This window comes from Ambystoma mexicanum, chromosome 10, assembly GCF_040938575.1.
Source record: "Ambystoma mexicanum isolate Mex_15411 chromosome 10, UKY_AmexF1_1, whole genome shotgun sequence".
Classification (NCBI taxonomy): Eukaryota; Metazoa; Chordata; class Amphibia; order Caudata; family Ambystomatidae; genus Ambystoma; species Ambystoma mexicanum.
Genome location: NC_090932.1, coordinates 301,682,827 through 301,702,680, shown reverse-complemented (window position 1 = coordinate 301,702,680; position 19,854 = coordinate 301,682,827). Strand labels below are relative to the sequence as shown.

The window sequence follows — 19,854 nt, the reverse complement described above, 5'->3', positions numbered from 1 at the left end:
GCCTTCTACAAACCATCTTTCCTTAACCCATTATGCTAAATCCTACAACAGCCATCTTATCACAATGCTATGCTGAACTGCCTACAAACACGTTTTACCTTGCTATTGTGCTCTTAATACAAGAGCTACCCTCCTTACCCTGCCACCCTACTAATTATACACCTGCCTTCCCCTTAGCCTGTTCTAGAACCCTCCCTACACCAGGTTTCCTTCCCTGCTGTATTGCAGTCCAACATCAGCCATGCTCTTACCCTACAGTTTGATCTTTTCACATTGATGGATGACTTGTCATCTTCCTTCCTGTTTCCCTTTTTCTAAAGTTCTGCCTTGCCTTTATTTCATATCTATTTATCTTCTCTCTCTTTCTTACTGCACCATTTTTCTCTCAAGCTGTGACTTTTCCATGTGTATTGTTTTCTTTCATATGGTAGTTTTTTTTGTCGCATGGAAGATAAGGGGGGGACTACTACTTTGCAGGTTCATTTGAGTTGTCAACAGTCACGTACTGTGAAGGCATGCCAGCTCATCCACTCCCAAGTCTTCATATGCATACAATGATTTTTCTCGCAGCTTTCTTCCGAATGACCTCTCCAAGGTATGGACTCACAGAATGGGTAGACTGGATATTATAGCACCCCTACATTTAGTTCTTGTCGGTTAATAGTAGAATGTGACATGTGATTACTGGGCATTGCGTGCTGAGCTATTCGTCTCCTTAAAAATGTGTTTGGATCATTTGTGGTGTTGGGAATATGAAGATTTTGGGATCCCGATATCTGCTTTTGAATTCCACTGTATACATTCTGCCTTTCCCATTTACTCGCTGGTGTGGATTCTGTCCTATTCATTTTTTCCCCTGGAGCCTTGACTACAACTACCTAACCCAAAATTCACAAAGATTCCTGAATTAAGAACAGTTTCCTGACACATACATCATGAACAGCTCTTTGATCCATGAATTAAAAACATCACTGCTGATCGGATTTTCTTCCCCAAGAACAGTGGGAAGTAAAATGTGTGTTTACTGTACTCCTAGTTGCCCTCTTCATTTCTCTATGGGTGTAGGATTCCTGCACTGGGCAGGTCAGTATAACACATTTTTGTCGAGCTTTGGAAAAAACCTAATTTCTCCAGCATGGGGTCTGGCATGGATTCACATGCTCATGAATATTCCCCGTCGTCAGGCTGGGAATCCTCGGTAAAGAAAAAACCAGTATCAGTTTCGTTTCTGATCTGTCTTTCGTAGTAATAACCAATCACTGGTCTCTGCGTCATACTGACCACAGCCAATGACTGCCCTCTACCTAAGCACCGCCTCTGGCAGCCATCTTCAGATTTTTACCGCACGTTCATGTGTTGGGATCCTCGTGCTATTGCTCTCGAGCGTTAGTGCTATTTTTCGCGCTTTTTTCACAAAAACTTCGATTCTTTCGGTCAAAAGAGCCTCAAGCTCCACCGATCCTACATCCGATCAACGGGGACCCGTGTCGGATTCGTCTGCGCCCCTCAAGGGTGAAGATTTCGTCGAGCTACACTTCGGAGGACTCCAGAAGCTTCTCAGGCCCGGTCTCGGAGATGGCCCAGGAGAAGGGAAGCTCGACGCCCGGAAAGCTGTTCAGGGTCTGCCCTGGATGCCAGCTGCAGAACGTCTTTAAGGAGGACGAACACTCTTTCTGCCTTTACTGCCTTCATGAGGACAAGACGCACGTGGAGAAGGACTGTGCGTTTTGCGGCAACATGTCGGAACGGACCATGAAGGACCGCCATCAACGTCTCGCCAACTGGCTGGAGGGTAAGAGCCCGTCTGGCGAGAAGAAGAAGAAATCCGAGCGGTCTTCTAAGACCTTTGAGGGCGCCCCGGCGACGGGGGCCCAACATAAGGCTAAGCACCGCGAGTCCGATGGCACCGGGAGCGCCGAACGGTCGGGCTCTACGGGCGCCAGGCAGGGCGCACCCTCCCCGGCACCATCAACCACGAGCCAACGCTCTGGGTCGGGTAAGAGGAAGGCCGAGCACCCGGCGAAACTCCTGGAGAGGCCCCGGTCGAGCTCTAAGACAGAGGAGGAGCGTGGCAGTGCCCCCTCCCTCAAGGATAAGGCGGTGAGTGCACCTAAGGTGGTGAAGGCCTTGATCCATCCGACCAAGCCCTCTATCGAAACGGTCGCGGCGGCCCTGGCTCAGCCTGTGGAGGCTGCGCCAGTGGTGGCGACCTCGGGGCCCAGAATCTCCCTGCCTCCTCGGAGGGAGTCTTCTTTTGTGCCCATCGATAGGACCCCCGTGAAACCCTCCGTGGGGAAGAAGAAGGGGGGGCAGGGCGTCGTCGTAGATTCGGCCTCAACCTCAGAAGAGGAGCTGATCGAGGTCTTAAGCCACGGCCTAGGCGTGGAAGAAGGCCAGCCCGTCGGAATGGACCCCGACGCAGGTGACGACGACGACGACATCGTCGAGGATACCGACGGGGCCCCTGCTCGCCCGTCGGATTCCCCTCTGCCAGCGCCGCAAGACAACTCGGCGGCCATTTTGTTGGCCATACAGTCCTTATGCTCCGAGATAAGGACGAGACTACCGTTACCGACGGAGGAACCTCTCCCGTCGGGGGATCCAGAACCGGGACCTTCTGGTGTTCCCCCTACCAAGAAAAGAAGGATCCATCCACCACCTCCTTTTCAACCGTCGCGCCCCGTCCAGCCCTCCTCCCCGTCCACCCGAGGGGATGATACGGGGACTGACACGGCAGCGACGGGTACGGACGACGAGGCATACGACGAGGATATTCCGTCGCCGCCTCCCGCCAGGGCTTCTCCGCCCGACGAGATCGGATCTTTCCACTCCATGATCTCCAGGGCTTCCGAGCTTTTCCAACTCTGCCCTGAGGAGAAGAAAAAGGAAGGCTTCCTTTATCAGCGGCGCGAGGCCAAGAGGAAGACGGTCCTCGCAGTGCCTCTGTTGGACGACATTTGGGATGAGGGCCTTTCCCTCCTCAAGAACCCTTCCACGACGCCAGCTAGAAGAGACCGGTACGAGAAAAAGTACCGGGTCCCGGACACGGCCCCCCTGTGCCTCCGGGCGCAGCCTACCCCGGATTCCGTCATCTCCGCGGCAGCCAGGAAGAAAGCGGGGGGGGGGTGCGGCCTCCACATCGACTTCCCCGCCGGACGGCGAGGGAAAGAAATTGGATGCTATGGGACGTAGAGTCATCTCGTCGGCAGCGACGACGATTAAAGCGGCCAACGCCTTGGCTATCGTGGCTCGCTACGACAGGGAGCTCTGGTACAAGATAGCTCCCCTGCTGGATTTTCTGCCGGACGACAAGAAGGCGGAGGCCCTGGAGATCCTGCAGGAAGGTGAGGTGGCCTCGGACCACGCCATCACCGTGGCGACGGACATCGCCGACACTGGGTTCCGCCAGCTGGGCAACGGCGTTTGCCTTCGACGTCGTGGATGGCTCAAAGCTACGGACTTCCGGCAGGACGTCCAGACCAGAGTCCTGGACATGCCCTTCGACGGGAACAACCTGTTTGGGAAGACAGTGGACGATTCCCTTCAGGCCATCAAGGCGGATACTGAGACGGCCCGGGCCCTCGGAGTTCTGCAGCAACGTCGGACGCCCTTTCGGAGCAGCGGAGGCAAGGGCGCCTCCAGAGGTTCCGGCGGCGGTTCCGCTTCCTACCGTCAAGCGGCCCGCTCGTCGTCGCAAGAGGCCTACAGAGGACGAGGCAAGTCTAGCGGACCCCGCCGTCGTCGCCCAGGAGGTCAAGGCGGCAAGGCCGCGTCCAAGCAGGATTGAACCGGCTGTGGGGTCGGGCCCCCACCGGAGCACCCCGGTGGGAGGCCGGCTGGCGGGCTTCGTCAGCGTGTGGGAGTCCATCTCCACCGACCGTTGGGTGCTGGACGCCCTGGCCCGGGGCCACGCGCTCGAGTTTCAAAGAAGGTGCCCGCGCGTCCCCCCCGTGGCCAGGAAAGAACTTCACGTCCCTCAACTTCTCCTGGAGGTAAAGGCGATGCTCAGGAAGGGCGCCATCGAAATCGTCCCAAAGAGGCTTCGGGGCTCCGGAGTTTACTCGAGATACTTCCTCGTGAAGAAGAAGACGGGAGGATGGCGCCCCATCCTAGACCTCCGACGTCTGAACAAGTTCATCAAGGCGCAGAAGTTCCGGATGGTCACCCTCCAGCACGTCCTGGGCCAGCTGGAGGAAGGGGATTTCCTATCGTCGTTGGATTTGGAGGATGCCTACTTCCACATTCCCATCCTAAAGGGGCACCGAAAATTCCTCAGGTTCGTGGTCCAAGGGCGTCATTACCAGTTCAGAGCCCTCCCCTTCGGACTACGGTCGGCACCCAGGGTATTCACCAAGTGCATCGCACCGGTGGCGGCGCAGCTGCGCCGCGAGGGGATCCACGTCTACCCCTACCTGGACGACTGGCTCATCCGCGCCAAGACGAGGGAGCTCGCCGTGGTTCACACGGCAAGGACCGTCCAACTCCTCACGGACCTGGGATTCTCCGTGAACTACGCCAAATCCCACCTGGTGCCCGCGCAAGTCGCACTGTTTCTGGGAGCGAGGCTCGACACAGTGTCCCTTCTGGCCTCCCCGTCGGAGGAGAGGACCAGGACCATCTTGGGCAAGGTGCAACGGATGTTGGTGGCCGACGCGGCCAAAGTGAGGTCCATCAAGTCCCTCCTCGGGATGATGTCTTCCTGCATCTACCTCATTCCCATGTGCAGGCTCCGGATGCGCCCGTTGCAAGAATTCCTGGATGCGCGCTGGATCCAGACGACAGGCAGCTTCGAGGAAAGGATCAAGCTCGACGAGAACTTCCGACGAGCGATACGGTGGTGGGGCACCCGCGCGCATCTGACGGCGGGCATGGACTTCCAGACCCCAGCCCACCAGGAGACTGTGACTACGGATGCCTCCCTGGAAGGGTGGGGAGCGCACACCGAAAATCTGCACGCAAAGGGACTCTGGCTCCCGACGGAGAAGTCCCTGCATATCAACGTCCTGGAGCTCCGTGCAGTGTTTTGGGCCCTCAGGTCCTTCCTTCCGTCCCTCAAGGGCAAGGTGGTGAGGATCTTCACCGACAACACCACCACCATGTTTTACATCAGGAAACAGGGCGGAGCCAGGTCCCCAGCGCTGTCCAAGGAGGCGCAGGACCTGTGGCATTGGGCCGTCGCCCAAGAGATTTTTCTGGTGCCGTTTCATCTGGCAGGGATAAAAAACACCATCGCCGACTCACTCAGCAGGGAGCTGCGCTCGTGCCACGAGTGGGAACTACGGCAGGATCTGGTGGATCGCCTCTTCCGACGGTGGGGCACACCCCAGATCGACCTGTTCGCGACGGCGACGAACACCAAGTGCCGGAGGTTCGCCAGCAGGTTTCCCCAGACGAGGAGCATGGGCGATGCTTTCTCGTTCCCCTGGGAGGGCCTGTTCCTCTACGCGTTCCCTCCCTTGCCTCTGCTAATCCGGCTAGTCAACCTGCTCAAGAGGTCACGGTGCAGGATGATCCTCGTCGCACCCTCGTGGCCGAGGCAGATATGGTTCCCGGACCTTCTGGACTTGTCAGCGTCCCCGCCGATCAAGCTGCCGGCGGACGCGGATCTACTCTCCAGGGAAGGAGGCGCCATCCTCCACCACGACCCGAAGTCGCTGAACTTGCAGGCCTGGCTCCTGCAGCGCTAGAGTTTGGAGGATACGACATACCGGCCGACTGCAGAGAGGTTCTTGCAAAAGCCAGGGCGTCCTCGACTCTTAAATGCTACGGACACAAATGGAAGAGGTTCTCTGTCTGGTGCCACGCACAGAAGATTAACCCTCTACGGATTACGGCTCCCCAAGTACTGCCGTACCTGCTGACGCTGGCCAAAGCTGGCCTGGCACACGCGTCCATCAAGATTCATCTTGCTGCGATCTCCCGATACACCAGAACCACGGGGCGGACGTCCTTGTGGTCTCATCGCCTGGTGAAAGAGTTCATGAAGGGACTGTTCAGATCGTTCCCGCCGGTGAAGGCTCCGGCCCCGGCGTGGGAGCTCAACGTGGTGCTGACCAAGCTCATGGGACCTCCGTTCGAGCCTCTGCACTCGGCTCCGTTGAAGTTTCTATCGTGGAAAACTGCTTTTCTTGTGGCCATCACCTCCGCACGACGAGTGGGAGAGATCCAGGCCCTTTCCTGCAAGGCCCCGTACTTGACTTTCCACGACACGAGGGTAGTGCTCAGGACGCACCCCTCCTTCATGCCCAAGGTACCGTCGGACTTCCATCTCAACGAACCCTTGGTGTTGCCTGTATTCTTCCCGTCGCCTTCGTCGCCGGCTGAGAGGACTTTGCACTCGCTGGATGTAGCTAGAGCGCTGAAGTTCTACGTGGACCGCACGAAGTGTTTTCGGAAGACGTCACAACTCTTTGTGAACTTTGGACCTGTCAATCAGGGGAAGGCTCTCTCGAAGGCTTCCATTTCCAGATGGCTCTCCGGCTGTATCATGTACTGTCATCGGTTGGCAAACCGACCTCTGCCCGGCCGTCCGAGAGCCCATTCCACCAGAGCGATCGCAGCTACCACGGCGTTCCTTTCTGGTGTGCCCCTGCTGGACATATGCAGGGCTGCTACGTGGAGGTCGACGCACACCTTCACGAAGTTCTACTGCGTCGATCGGGATTCCAGGGAGGAGTCCAGGGTCGGCCAAGCAGTGCTGCGCAACCTGTTCGCCTGAGGTGAGCCTGGTGAGGAGGTAAGATGCTTAATGTTGAGTTTGATGCTATGCTTAATGTTGAGCCTTTGCCACCTCCCGTGGTTGTGCATGTGTATACTGCTATGTATTCTTTATTCATGAGCATGTGAATCCATGCCAGACCCCATGCTGGAGAAGGAACAAGTTACTTACCTGTAACTGTTGTTCTCCAGCATGGGTCTGGCATGGATTCACATGCGAACCCTCCCGCCTACCCCTCTGCGGCTCTTCACTTGGTCATACTGCCACTTCACGTGCTTCCAAATCTGAAGATGGCTGCCAGAGGCGGTGCTTAGGTAGAGGGCAGTCATTGGCTGTGGTCAGTATGACGCAGAGACCAGTGGTTGGTTATTACTACGAAAGACAGATCAGAAACGAAACTGATACTGTTTTTTTCTTTACCGAGGATTCCCAGCCTGACGACGGGGAATATTCATGAGCATGTGAATCCATGCCAGACCCATGCTGGAGAACAACAGTTACAGGTAAGTAACTTGTTCCTTGTGCAGTGCAGGAGCATAGTCAGCTGCACTCCACACAATTTTGATAAATAATTATTATCCAAGTTGTATATATAACTGTATATGGGTTCCTCTGACTTCTAAGTGCTTTATTATGAGGTGTAATCTTACCCAGTTAAATAATACTCAATGTATTAGGCGCATAAGGTTGAAGGGCTGAGGCTGGGGGAGCAGTTAACTTGTTGAGCTATCGTGCCAGGTATATACACATGCCCACTTCCTTCCTCAGTCTCTTCTCTCTGCTCAGTGATGGCAAATATGCTTTCATACTCTGCTTTTGTCAGCTCCCAAGGCTTTCTGGATTAGTAGCTACTTCAAGCAGCTCACTTAATTACTGTGCATGCCACATGTCACAAGCTTTGTATTCTCTAGTGACCTTATCGCATTCATTTAGAGCCATTATTGGACTCCCAGGACTTTGTCCAAGAAAGCAATGTAAAGGTTAGAACAACATAATGGTTAACAGGCCCTGCAGCCAGAGAATTGGTTCTGGTGTGTAAGGCATCCTAATTGCTGGAGGTCTCAAGCATCCCCTCAGCCTGTGGCATAAGGGTTTTCCCATTAGACCGTCTGGCACCTGTGAGAAACCAGAAGCCTTTGGATCCAGACCCAGGGGGTGGACCAGTGGGGGCGGGGGGATCACCTGGGTGAGGGGTCTTCTGGGAGTGGGAAACCTGATGGTGAGACGCGATATCCTCCTCCCTGTAACACCTTTACGCTATCCTACCCGGTAGGATATTTAGAAACTCTACCCCTCACCCCCTTTCCCTTCACAAACACTTTCCCACGGACAGCCCGCTCTGGGAGAAAACGGACCCACACCCGAGCATTGTACCTGACATGTCCCACCACTATGGTCAGGCAAGTCAGGCAATTACTGGTAACCACTCACACCAGACTTTCATTATGCTTCCCCACACGGATAAAAGGCAGAGTACGAGAGCACACTCTGAGCTAGGCAAAGCACATGAAGGAACAGTATTTTCCTGACGGCAACTGAACGAGGGAAAACGGCAAACCAAGAAGGGTGTGCAAGGAGGGAGATACCCTTGACCTTTCTGGCGAGAAACTGTGACTTTCCAAAACCCTTCAGATTAAAAGGCGTAAGGCCAGGAAACCAGACTGAAGAATGCTGTATTGTGTGTTGGAGATGCCCGGGGCCCTCATGCACGGCTGACCGAGTCGGGGTACAACAGCAGATGCTGTGGTACCGGTCTTGGCTACAAGATGAAAGCGGCGCCAGCGAGATTAACACAGCCAGTGAGTTGGGGAGACCGATGCAAAACCGGTCTGTGTTGAAGTCAAGGTTGCAAGCAGCAACATTGTATAAAGAGCGCAAGAATTAAGAATGTCAACACGTGATAAAAAACAAGAGGAAAGCTTAATTGCTGATGAATGTTTGAACATTGAAGGGTAAAGATACAATACCAGTGGCAGAGTGGTCTGGCACCGCAAGGGTGCTCAATCGAAGGTCTCTGTAAGGTATCCGGCCAAGAAGTGGCAGAAACGAAAGTAGATGATTGATAAGAATGAGAAGTGAAGTGAATCGAAGTGGTCCTGCGACGGTTTAAGCAAAACCCATCACACATTTGAAAGTATTTGATTTGTGGAAAAGGGGTCTTAGCACGAACAAGAGAGATCCATGGTCAGAACCCAAAAGAGGGAGACAATTGTAAACTTTGTGATACAAAAGGGGTCCCATCCCGAACAAGGTAGATCCGTGGTCCAAGCCCAAAAGAAGGAGACCAATTGTGAACATTGTAGAAAGGTGGTCTGAGCCCGATCAAGGAAGACCTATTTTGAACTTTTTGTTAAAAGGGGGTCCGAGCCTGAAGGCGGGAGACCAATGATGAACACTGGAAGCAAGAGCTTGTGAATGTGAAGATCCTAATAAGAAAGGAACTTTGGTTCTTGTATGTTACGACAGGCGCTCTATAATAAGAGGCTGTTATTGAGACGGAGACTTTGGCAGAAGTCCCTGATATCTATGCTTTGAACTGTATCCTCGTGGCAGAGAAGCCAGAGTGTGTGCGAAGCTCGAACGTGCCGCCTTGCCCCGTGCTTAAGACGTGGGTTAGGGAAGCCTACTGCTCAACTATCCTGACATATTATTTCTTTAACACTTTTCTTTTTGCATACATTATTGTCCCACACCATGTGTATTTAGAAGTAAGGATTGGCAATAGGTTTATTAGTATAGGCCCTTTTATTTTGACAGACACTCCACTAGGACTGCGTTATTATTATTTGATGGTCGTAGCTTGCTACCATCCTTAGATTTAGGCTTAGTCGTTCAACCAATCCTGTGATCACTTGTGTCTGTCTTCACTGTTTGATACCATGCCTTCATTGCACAGCCTAAAGCTGAGAGCTCTCAAGGTGTCCACATTGCTGAATCGTACCAGAGTTCATTTGAATGCACTTGTGCAGCCTATCCTTACGATATAACGTCCTGAGGAAACTGCCAGGCGGAAGTATACAGGATCTCCTTTCAAAGTTGCTTTGAGGAATCCCTCGTCCTGTGTTCAGATGCTGATGTTGCCGTTGTTCAAACACAATATCCTTACATTTTCCTTGGCTCACCCTGGTGGTAGCTCTCACCTTTTCATGTCGGTTCTATGCAGGGACAGTGTAGGATGGATTTCTTGAGTGTAGGGTGTTAAGGAGATTTGTCATTTTTATTCTTCATCCAATCTCCTAGTGAGCGCCCCCAGCACTTTTTGCTGGACTTGTGGACCTTTTTTCTTTCGATCCTGAATGAGTGGAGCCTTTTTCCCCTTATTCATTCTGATTTTCTCTACTTTTGGAACTCTGCTCTCTGTGCTTTATCTTTTCTGTGGAGTCTGCTTTCCTCCATATCTCTTTAAAGGCATCTGTGTTTAACCTTTGAAGCACACATTACCTTGTGTCCAGTGTTGCTGGGAACCCTTTGAGTTCTCCTTTGAAATTTTTTGACTATCCTTGAAAACAACTGTTCTTAAGGATAGAGGTATACTTTGTATCCTTCCTAAAACATTAAGCTATGACAGATTAGCACACACCACCTTATGTGGAGTACTATGGGGATGCCTTGTACCCCCCCTTCTCTCTGCTCCTGTGACTTTCTAATCACAATGACAACCCTACAGTTATGGCTGGTGGCAGTGGACGTGTTCTACCAACTATTGTGCAATGTGTTACCGCAGACTGTATTCACAGTCCCAGTTATGCACAATCGGGTCATCTATGTTCCAACATGGTGGCTCTTTTCTTTTTTCGCCATTTCTCGTTTGGTTGTGCTTTGTTCGCCCCTCTTCCACCATTCTGGGAGGGGGATGTCTGTTTGTGTTTTGCCTAGGCTCCAATGAGTCTGGAAAGGCAGGAAGCATGGGAGGAGTTTAACACTACCCTGTCTTATGTCTGTCAGAGTGCCTGAATGTAACCAGTTCCCACTGTGTGGCTGGTTGTCCTGATTGGACAGGGTCCCGCCCCTTTCTTTAAACTGCTGAGAGAGTTTGATGAGTAGTGAGTGGGAAATACAAATATAAGCTGAGGTTCCGGAGGTAGAAGGCAAGTCCACCACTGGAACAGCAGATCCGAAGCTGAACATGACCAGAGAGGTCTGCAGACCCTTCCAGTAACCATGAAGCGACCACTGCAGTCCTGACCCCGTTTTCTTATCAACAGAGGAGCTCCGAAGAGGATAGCGGGACCAATTAGCCTCAAGACGAACTGCAAATGGAGACATCTGCAGAGGTTCTGCAACTCTCCAGGGCTGCAGACCGCGAATTCCAGGAGACCTCTGACCCATTTGCAGTGCAACGTCTTGGCGTGGACAAAACTGCCCAGAAGGTTTGGTGAGCTCCAATTGGACCGCCAAAGGCATGATCCCACTCATTCAAGACCCCTCACTAGAGTGCAGGACGACAGAAGCGAGGAAGATCAACCGGGGCGATAACCGCCCTTTGTTGGAGCTGATATAAAGGTGCCAAAACCGCAGACCGAAATAAGAGACCGAAGCAATCCAAGCTGATGGTCCTCTCTCTCAACTGCTGCTGTGACATCCCATTCAGAGTCCTTCTTTTCCTCACCAGACCGAGGAATCCGGAGACTGGGTCCGTCGCTGCTGCACAAGAGAGAATCCAGCTGCGTTTACTTTTTCTAACCAAAGGTACTGGAGAGCTAACGGTAGAACTTAAACTTAAGCCGAAGAGATGCTCCAGTGTGACTGGAGTGCGTTACTAAGTATTTGGGTGTCCACCCATACCTCTGGCCCAGGCTTGACAGCATGTGTCCTTTTAGGGAGTCCTTTGCAGGGTCCCCCTACTTTGAATTGTCTTACCAAACATTTATATCTGTGTGACTTTACCTGTTCTGCTGCTACATAAGACTTTGGTGGCAGTCTTACGCTGACTTTTTGGGATAGTTAGGTATTGGACTTTAAACGCATTAGATGTCTTGAAAAGGGTCGTTACAACGTAAACATTTGCTAAAGTTTGTATAACCAACTATTTTCCTTCCTACAGACTTTATGTGATGTGGTTTTACTAAACATATGCAATTATCATACATTTGTAAATCAATGTGAGTGCGCGGTAGTACCGATAATACGATAGAACTGTTGTCTAAAAAGTATTGCTATTAATTCCTATGTGTGTTGGTTAAGTGAAATAAGTATTTATCTACCTTCCTTGTGTAAATATGAATAAATGTATATTCTCCAGCATGGGGCTTGCAATGGATTCACATGCTCATGAATATTCTTCGCCGTCAAGCTTTCACTTTAAAACTGTATTTGTCCTCTGGGTCATACTGCCCCCATCCAATGACAGTCCTCTCCCTAAGCCCCGCCTCTGGCAGCCATCTTCAGCACGCTTCCGTTTTGGGAGTCCTAGAGTTGCTCTCTGAGCTATTTGTAGGTTTTTTCGAGTTTTTCGACGAGAAAAGTAAATTTTTCCATTCCAAAGAGCCTGCATGCTCTTTTCCTCATCTGCCGGCAACTGGGATCCGTTGTCCGTGAAGTTCTGCACCCCTCAAGGGTGAAGATTCATCAAAGATTGTAGAAGGCCATCTTGGGCCTACTTCGCGCCCTCCGGCCATGACAGAGGAGAAGGAGGAGGAAAGGTCCCTCTGCACCAAATGCGGGCTACGGAATGTGTTTGTGGAAGACAAGCACCTACAATGCCTCTACTGCCTACACCCGGACCATAAGGAGGTAGAGTGCGAGATATGCCTAGGTTTCTCTAAGAAGACTACGTAAGACAGGGTTTATAGTCATAATCTCGAATACAAATATGTCGAAAGTCATAATGTCGAAAAAATAGTCAAACAAAAATGTCGAATTTCTTTTTTTTTGTTGATTTTTATTCGAAATGGGGGGGTTCCCCCCCAACCCCCCTTTTTTAATTTTTTTTTTATGTTTTACCCCTTTTTTTTACCACCGGAACCCCCAAAAAAACATGTAAATTAAAAAAAAAAACAATTCGACATTTTTGTTTCGACATTATTGTAATTCGACATTTTGTTTTCGAGATAATGACTGGACACCGTAAGACGGGCATAGTAGGCTGGCGGCATGGCTTAGCTCGAACAAGGCCTCTGACCCTTGCCCCGAGCAGGGTCATGCCTCGTCCAGGACCGGCCAGTCCCAGGAGCGGTCTTCTAAGCCCTTTGAAGTTGTCCCATCCGTGGGGGTTCACGATAAGGCTAAGATCCGCAAGTCTGAGTCGGGTCCCAAGTTGGATAGGGTGCAATCAGCCTCAACTTCCGCCTCCATAGCCAGCCTACCGTTGAGCTCCTCTTCAAAAAGGAAGTCGTCCACCGCGGCTAAGCTACGGGAGAAATCCGATAAGCCAAGGACAGAGGAGAAGGCTGCTCAGTCCAAGCAGGCCCAATCGGCACAGACAAGTCCTCGTCGATGACTTTGTCAATGGCTACTACTACCACAGTAGCTTTGGGCGCTGATCCTACGAGGGTGGTTCCCACATCTCAGAAAGTGTCCCTGCCCCCACGGCGACACCACGCAGAGGCCTTGTCAAAGACTGCAGGGACTCCAGACGGGGTAAAGACACTGGGCCAGGTCCCAGTTCAGAACCATCAGGGAGGAAAAAGGGGTGGGGGGTTGGGGCGAGGAGGCCACGAAACAGTCTCCCAGGTCGCCACTCAAACTATGGAAGTGTCGTCCATGGACGACGAAGCTCAAGAGACCATGCGTGCGGTCCAGGGCCGAGTTTTCCTTCTTTGCCCTCTCAGCTGAGGGACATTTCATTGGACATCCTATCAACTCTCCACAACTTGGTGTCGGAGATCCAGCTGAGAATGGCATTGACACCGGTACCTGTAGTGCCCCAGGCCCCAGATCGGCCTCTGTCTAAAAAGAGGAAGCATCACCTGATGCCCCCATATCAACCTCCTCCACTGCGTCAGACCCCTAGTCTCCCCCCTCCGACCCTCCCGGCGGACCCAGAGACTGGGACGGATACGGCCACGAAAACGGATGAAGATGAAGACTTTGTCCGAGCGGACAATGAATCGCCACATTTGGATGCCCCTGAAAGGGTTTCCCCACCGGATGACGTGGGATCGTTCCACTTTATGATCGCCGGGGCCTCTGAGCTATTTCAGCTGCTGCCCGAGGAAATCAAGGAGGGCTTCTAGTACCAAAGGCGAGAGGCCAAAAGGAAGACTATCATGGCCATGCTTTTTCTGGACGATATTTGGGAGGAGGGCCTGGCCCTTATGAAAAACCCTTGCACGGCTCCAGCTAAGCGGGATAGGCTGGAGAAGAAGTATAGGGTGCCGGACTCCGCACCCAAGTACCTGAGGTCGCAACCATCGCCGGACACGGTAGTTTCGGAGGCTGTAAGGAAACGGTCAGCTAACCCATCCTCATCATAGTCAGTCCTTCCGGACAGCAAGGGAAAAAGGATGGATGCCATGGGGAAGAAGGTGATTCACACGGCAGCGTCCACAATCAAGGCGGCCAACGTTGTGGCGATCCTGGCCAGGTATGACAGGAAATTGTACAAGCTAGGACCGATCCTGAAGTTGCTCCCAGATGATAAGAAGATGGAAGCCCTCGCCCTCTTTCAGGAGGGGAAGTGGCATCGGACCATGCCATCACAGTGGCAGTTGAAGTCGCCGACACAGGGTTCCGGCAGATGGGGAAACGGTATCTGCCTTCGGCAGCAGGGGTGGATGAAGGCCACTAACTTCTGTCAGGAGGTCTAAACGAAGGTACTGAACATGCCCTTCGATGGAGAAAATGTGTTTGGGAAGGCCACCGGTGAGTCCTTCCAGGCTATCAAGACGGATTCAGAGATGACACGTTCCCTCAGCGCACTCCAGCAGCACAGCTCGTCTTCTTTTCGCTCCTCTAGGGGAAAATCGATCAGGTAATCAAAAGGTTTCTCCACGTCTTACAGACAGCGTTCCCAGTCCTCAACGCAAGAAGCCTAAAGAGGCCTCTCCTAGGCCTACGGTAGTGGAGGGCAGCGTTGACGTCACCCCCAGGGCAGGACGCTGGCACCCAATCAAGCCTGAACCGGCCAAGACGTCGGGCTCCCACTCATGCACCACGGTGGGAGGCCAGCTGATGAGGTTCGCCAGCAAGTGGAGGATGATCACTACCAACAGATGGGTGCTGGATGCTCTCGCCCAGAGGCACACCTTGGAGTTTCAACGCAGGTGTCCTCGTATTTCGCTGGTTCCCTGTCAGGAACAGCACGTCCCTTGACTTCTGGAAGCGGTCTGAGCCATGCTACAAAAAGGGGCGATAGAGCTACTTCTCTAACGGCTGCGGGGCTCCAGAGTCTATTCCAGATACTTTATAGTCAGAAAGAAGACAGGTGCCTGGAGACCCATCCTTGACCTATGACGCCTGAACAAATACTTAAAGTCCCAAAATTTCAGGATGGTCACGTTGCAGCACATGCTTGGGCAACTGGAAAATGGGGATTTATTGACGTCGTTGGACCTGGAGGACTCATATTTCCACGTGCCCATTGAATTGAATTGGATTGGAATTTTATTTCTATCGCGCTCATACACAAGTGTTTCTGAGCGCGACAAGACAAGGGAGGGGAACAAGGGAGAACAAAACAACGATCTTACTAGACCCAGTGACATTGAGACCACGCAAGTGCATGGGGGGGAGGAAAAAAGTGCAAGGAAGGGCAGGAGTAGTGGAAAGTGCAGAGCAAATGGAGAACAGAATAAATAAATAATAATAAATAAATAAAAGCAACAAAAGTGGTAGCGCAGCCAGCAAGTGCTGAGTTTAAGGCAGCAGACAGGGTAGGTCGGATAAGTGCAGGAAGAAAAAGGGTGGGGACTGCATGGGTACAGATACAGACCCCAGTGCAAGGGATGGCCTGGAGGCAGTGCAGGAGGGTGGCAGGGTGAGCAGGAACCTGGGCCCAGAGGACGGCCAGGTGCACAGTGCCAGGAGAGAACATATCAGCAGGGGGAGGGGGGATGAAGGCAGAAGCAAAGAGGAAGGTTTTGAGGTGCTTCCGGAACCGGAGTTGGTTCTCCTCAAGTTTTAGAGTGGCAGGGAGGCTGTTCCAGAGGGAGGCCCCAGCCGAAGACGGAGATCTACCCCCAGCTCATTTCTTTGAAAAATGACTGACCCTGATGGAGTTAGAGGTAGAGGAGCGAAAAGCTCGAGAGGGGAGGTATTTGCGGAGGGATAGCGGAAGGTATTTTGGATCCAGGCCCCAGCCTTGTGGACAATGCAGAGGGTTTTGGATGTAATCCTTGCATCCACTGGGAGCCAATGGAGAGATTTCAGAGCTGAAGAGATACAATCCCAGGGCTTGAGGCCAAGGACAAATCTTGCAGTCCTGTTCTGGATTAGTTTCAGAGGGTAGAGAGTAGAGCCAGGTAGGTTTAGAACGAGGCTGTTACAGTTGTCCAACCTAGAGAGAACCAGAGCTTGGGAGACAGTGAGCTTCTGGGGGAAGGAGAGGAAAGGCAGAGTACCTCTGAGGAGGTGCAGTAAGAAGTTTGACTTTTTAGAGACATCCGAGATGTGGGCGGAGAAGGAAAGTGTGGAATCAAAGATGACCCTGAGGTTCTTAGCCTCGCAGGCGGGGGTAGGAGGAGGGCCAACGGAGGCCGGCCAGAGAGAGAGAGGAAAGGATGGAGAAGGTGTGCCGATTAGGAGGATCTCTGTCTTGCTGGCATTCAGATGAAGATCATTTGTGGAACACCAATCTTGAATGGCAGTAAGGCAATCCGAGATGGGAGAGGAGGTGGCTGAGGGCAGTTTGAAAATAAGTTGAGTGTCGTCAGCGTAGCACTGGAAATATGAGCAGAAAATGGCAATGCAGTGGGCGAGAGTTGCCAGGTATTGGTTGAAAAGCCAGGGCGAGAGGTTAGATCCCTGGGGAACACCACAGGTAGAGAGGGAGATAGATGATAGGAAGGACCCCAGTATGACCTTGGACGGTCGATCAGAGAGGAAAGAGGTCAGCCAGGCCAGAGCCTGATTGGTGATTCCCAGGTTTTCCCCATTCACAAGAAACAACAGAAATGTGTACCTTTCGTGGTGCAGGGCCAGCTCTACCCGTTCAAGGCCCTACCACTCGGCTTGAAGTCGGCCCCAAGAGTGTTCACAAAATGCCTGACACCAGTGGCGGCCCATCTACGTCTGCAGGGCATACACATATAACCGTACCTGAACGATTGGCTGATATGCGCCCGCTCCCAGGAGCTGGCTGACGAACACACGAAGGCGACTGTCCAACTATTGACAGATCTGGAATTCTGAGTCAATTCTCCGAAGTCCTGCTTAATGCCATTGCAGAACGCGCTGTTCCTCAGCACCAGACTAAACACAGCGTCTTGCCTGGCATCGCCATCGGAGGAGAGGCTAGCACCATTCAAGAAAAGGTGCAACGACTGTCGTCGGCGAAGACGGCCACGGTGTGGGCCATCAAGTAATTACTGGGCATGATGTCGTCCTGCATCTACCTCATCTGTCTTTGCAGGTTGCACATGGGACCCTTACAAGAATTCCTGGATGCCCGTTGGATACAGGTATCCAGAAGTTTCACAGACAAGATCCCTCTCAACGAGGAGTTCCGACGGACGATAGTGTGGTGGGGGGTCCGCTCCCACATCGCCCAAGGCACACGATTTCACAACCCCCCCTACCAGAAGACGGTCACCATGAACGCCTCCTTGGAAGGTTGGGGAGCGCCCACCAGACATCTGCACGCCAGAGACCTGTGGCTGCCAGAGGAGACGGGTCTGTATATCAACATCCTGGAGCTACGGACAGTGTTCTGGGCCCTCAGGTAATTTCTACCGTCTCTGAAAGGGAAGGTGGTGAGGTTCTTCATGGACAACACCACCACCATGTTCTACATCAGGAAGCAGAGTGGCACTCGATCACCGGCGCTCTACAAGGAAGCTCAGGACTTATTGCACTGGGCCGTCGGAATAGACATGTTTACAACAAGGCCGACTAGGCCCAGGCCTAGGGCGGCAGATTGCCATAGGAGCGGCTTGCCATAGGGGTGGCATATTATTGCAGTTTATTTTCAATTTAGTGGTTGTCATTTTTTTAAAATATAAAGACAATTTTGTTTCTCCAAGTTTGGCTTATCCACAACACTGTGAGTAATTTTGAGCGGTTAGCAGTCATTCCATTTTGACAGCTAAGGTTTTTGATGGCCAAACGTGTATATATGCTTGATATTTGCAATAGCTTTATTGTTAGGGTGACTTTTGTTTTTTTGTGAACTGAAATGTGTACCAAACCCATCGTTGTTCAAGTATTTAGTGATTCAGTCATACAACTCTCAAAGACATACATAACAGATATAGAGCTCATTGGTCATTCCGATCGTCCCAAAATGCTCTTTAATATACAAACCAGCCAAAACCTGATTGGTTTTATTGGTGCCACTTCGCATTATCTTTGGAGTTCTTTCTAATCAATACACACATACACTGTGTTAAGCAATCACTTTGATTTTCAAACACATACCATGCATTTTCTAACCCATTGCAGAAAGTGAAGGTTAAAAATGATGCATAATTTTTACATAATTAAACACATGCCCATGCTTAAGTCAAGCACATAGTTCCCACAAGTGGCACTAAAATGATGTTCAGAAGCAAGCACTTATTTCCCTTCATGGATCCACATTTCAGAGGTCTGTGTCTGCCCAAAAGGTGGAAGCATGAAATAGATCATAGAGAAGTTAAAATGGCGAAGAGTAAATCTGAATTCGCAAGTGCATCAAGAAACCTGTGAAAAGATATCCAAAGCCAATTTGCAAGTGCCTCAAGAAACCTGTGAAAAGATACCCAAAACCATAGAAGAGTGAGTACAAAAACTGTGTGGCAAAGGTGGACACTGTTTCACAGCTGTAAAGGTGTCCCGTAAAGATATCCATTCAGCCATCTTTACAGAAGCTGCTCAGTGCTAAGCAGGCAAATGGCATCCCTGCTGGGTTTATCATGTGTCTTAGATGACATTTTGCTGAATGCTCAGTACTACCAGGAGAACCAACTGCAAAGTATGTCACACAATGTATAACTGTGATGCTAATAAGCAATCTTTACATTAATTATACATTAAATACATGGTAGGACTTTTACTGTGAAACAGTACCAGTCAAACGACAGCAGGACATCTATATCTATACCCAGACATCTCAAAATGTTCCTATGTATTGTACAGCATAAACCAACTCCACAGAGTTAACAAACATTTTAAATGACCTGAAACGCAAGCTGTCCAGACTCAAAGCCTAAACCACACCCACAAAGTTAATATTGTGCTGGAACGCCCGATCTAGTGTTCACCTCTACTCTTGGAGTTTTGGGTATTTCGAACAATTGCACAAACGGCAATGATAAAAACAGTATCTACCACTTCATTTGTTAGAAAAGGTGCCTACATTGTGCAGCTAAGAGGAATCCTGTTGTTTCCCACACATGAATGTTCAGGGTCGCCCTTATCAACTACTCCACTGTGTGAATGCACAGCCAGATATTCAAAGAGCCATCTCCAATTGCATTTACTCTACTGAGGTGTTTATGCACAGGCAAAGTTTACAAATTTCACTTCTGATTTTGCCATATTTTAATGACGTTCCAGCCCAAGGGATTGGAGGTACATCAGCTGCAGCAGGTAACTTGCCTTATTTCTATTTTGCCCCCTGCTAACAGCAGAGTGTGATGCTGGAAATGCATCGGAGGGACAGGGCCTCTGTGTCCTTGTCGTTTACTGCTTTTTATCGTGTGTTCTGTCGTGTTTTCCGTGCAGGTGTTCATGTGGGACTCCTGGCGGTGCAGCTCTCTCTCTTTTGGTTTGGTGAACAGACCCGTGGGATACCCCTATGGCACCCATGGGTAGGGGTACAACCCTGTGCCCCTAGTGTATATATTTGGGCACCTGTTTGTGACCCACAGAGCAGGGTACGGGCTGGTGGCAGCTCCGCGCTGAAATGACTGGTGCCCTGAGCGTCCTCCATTTTGGGATGCCCAGGCCCTGTCATTGGAATCGGTAGATTCCTGATGGAGACAAAATGGCCCCCATGGCCTCTTGCCTTCCATCACCTGTTAACCTTGATCTTCCTGAAGTCCCGGGAAGCCCTGCCT

The 19,854-nt window shown here is 51.3% G+C and overlaps 1 protein-coding gene across 2 annotated transcripts in view; it reads left to right on the top strand.

The window, feature by feature from the left end:
* Positions 1-19,854, top strand: part of DGKD (diacylglycerol kinase delta) — a 1,999,080-nt gene that overhangs the window by 1,921,979 nt on the left and 57,247 nt on the right. The window lies entirely within an intron of this gene.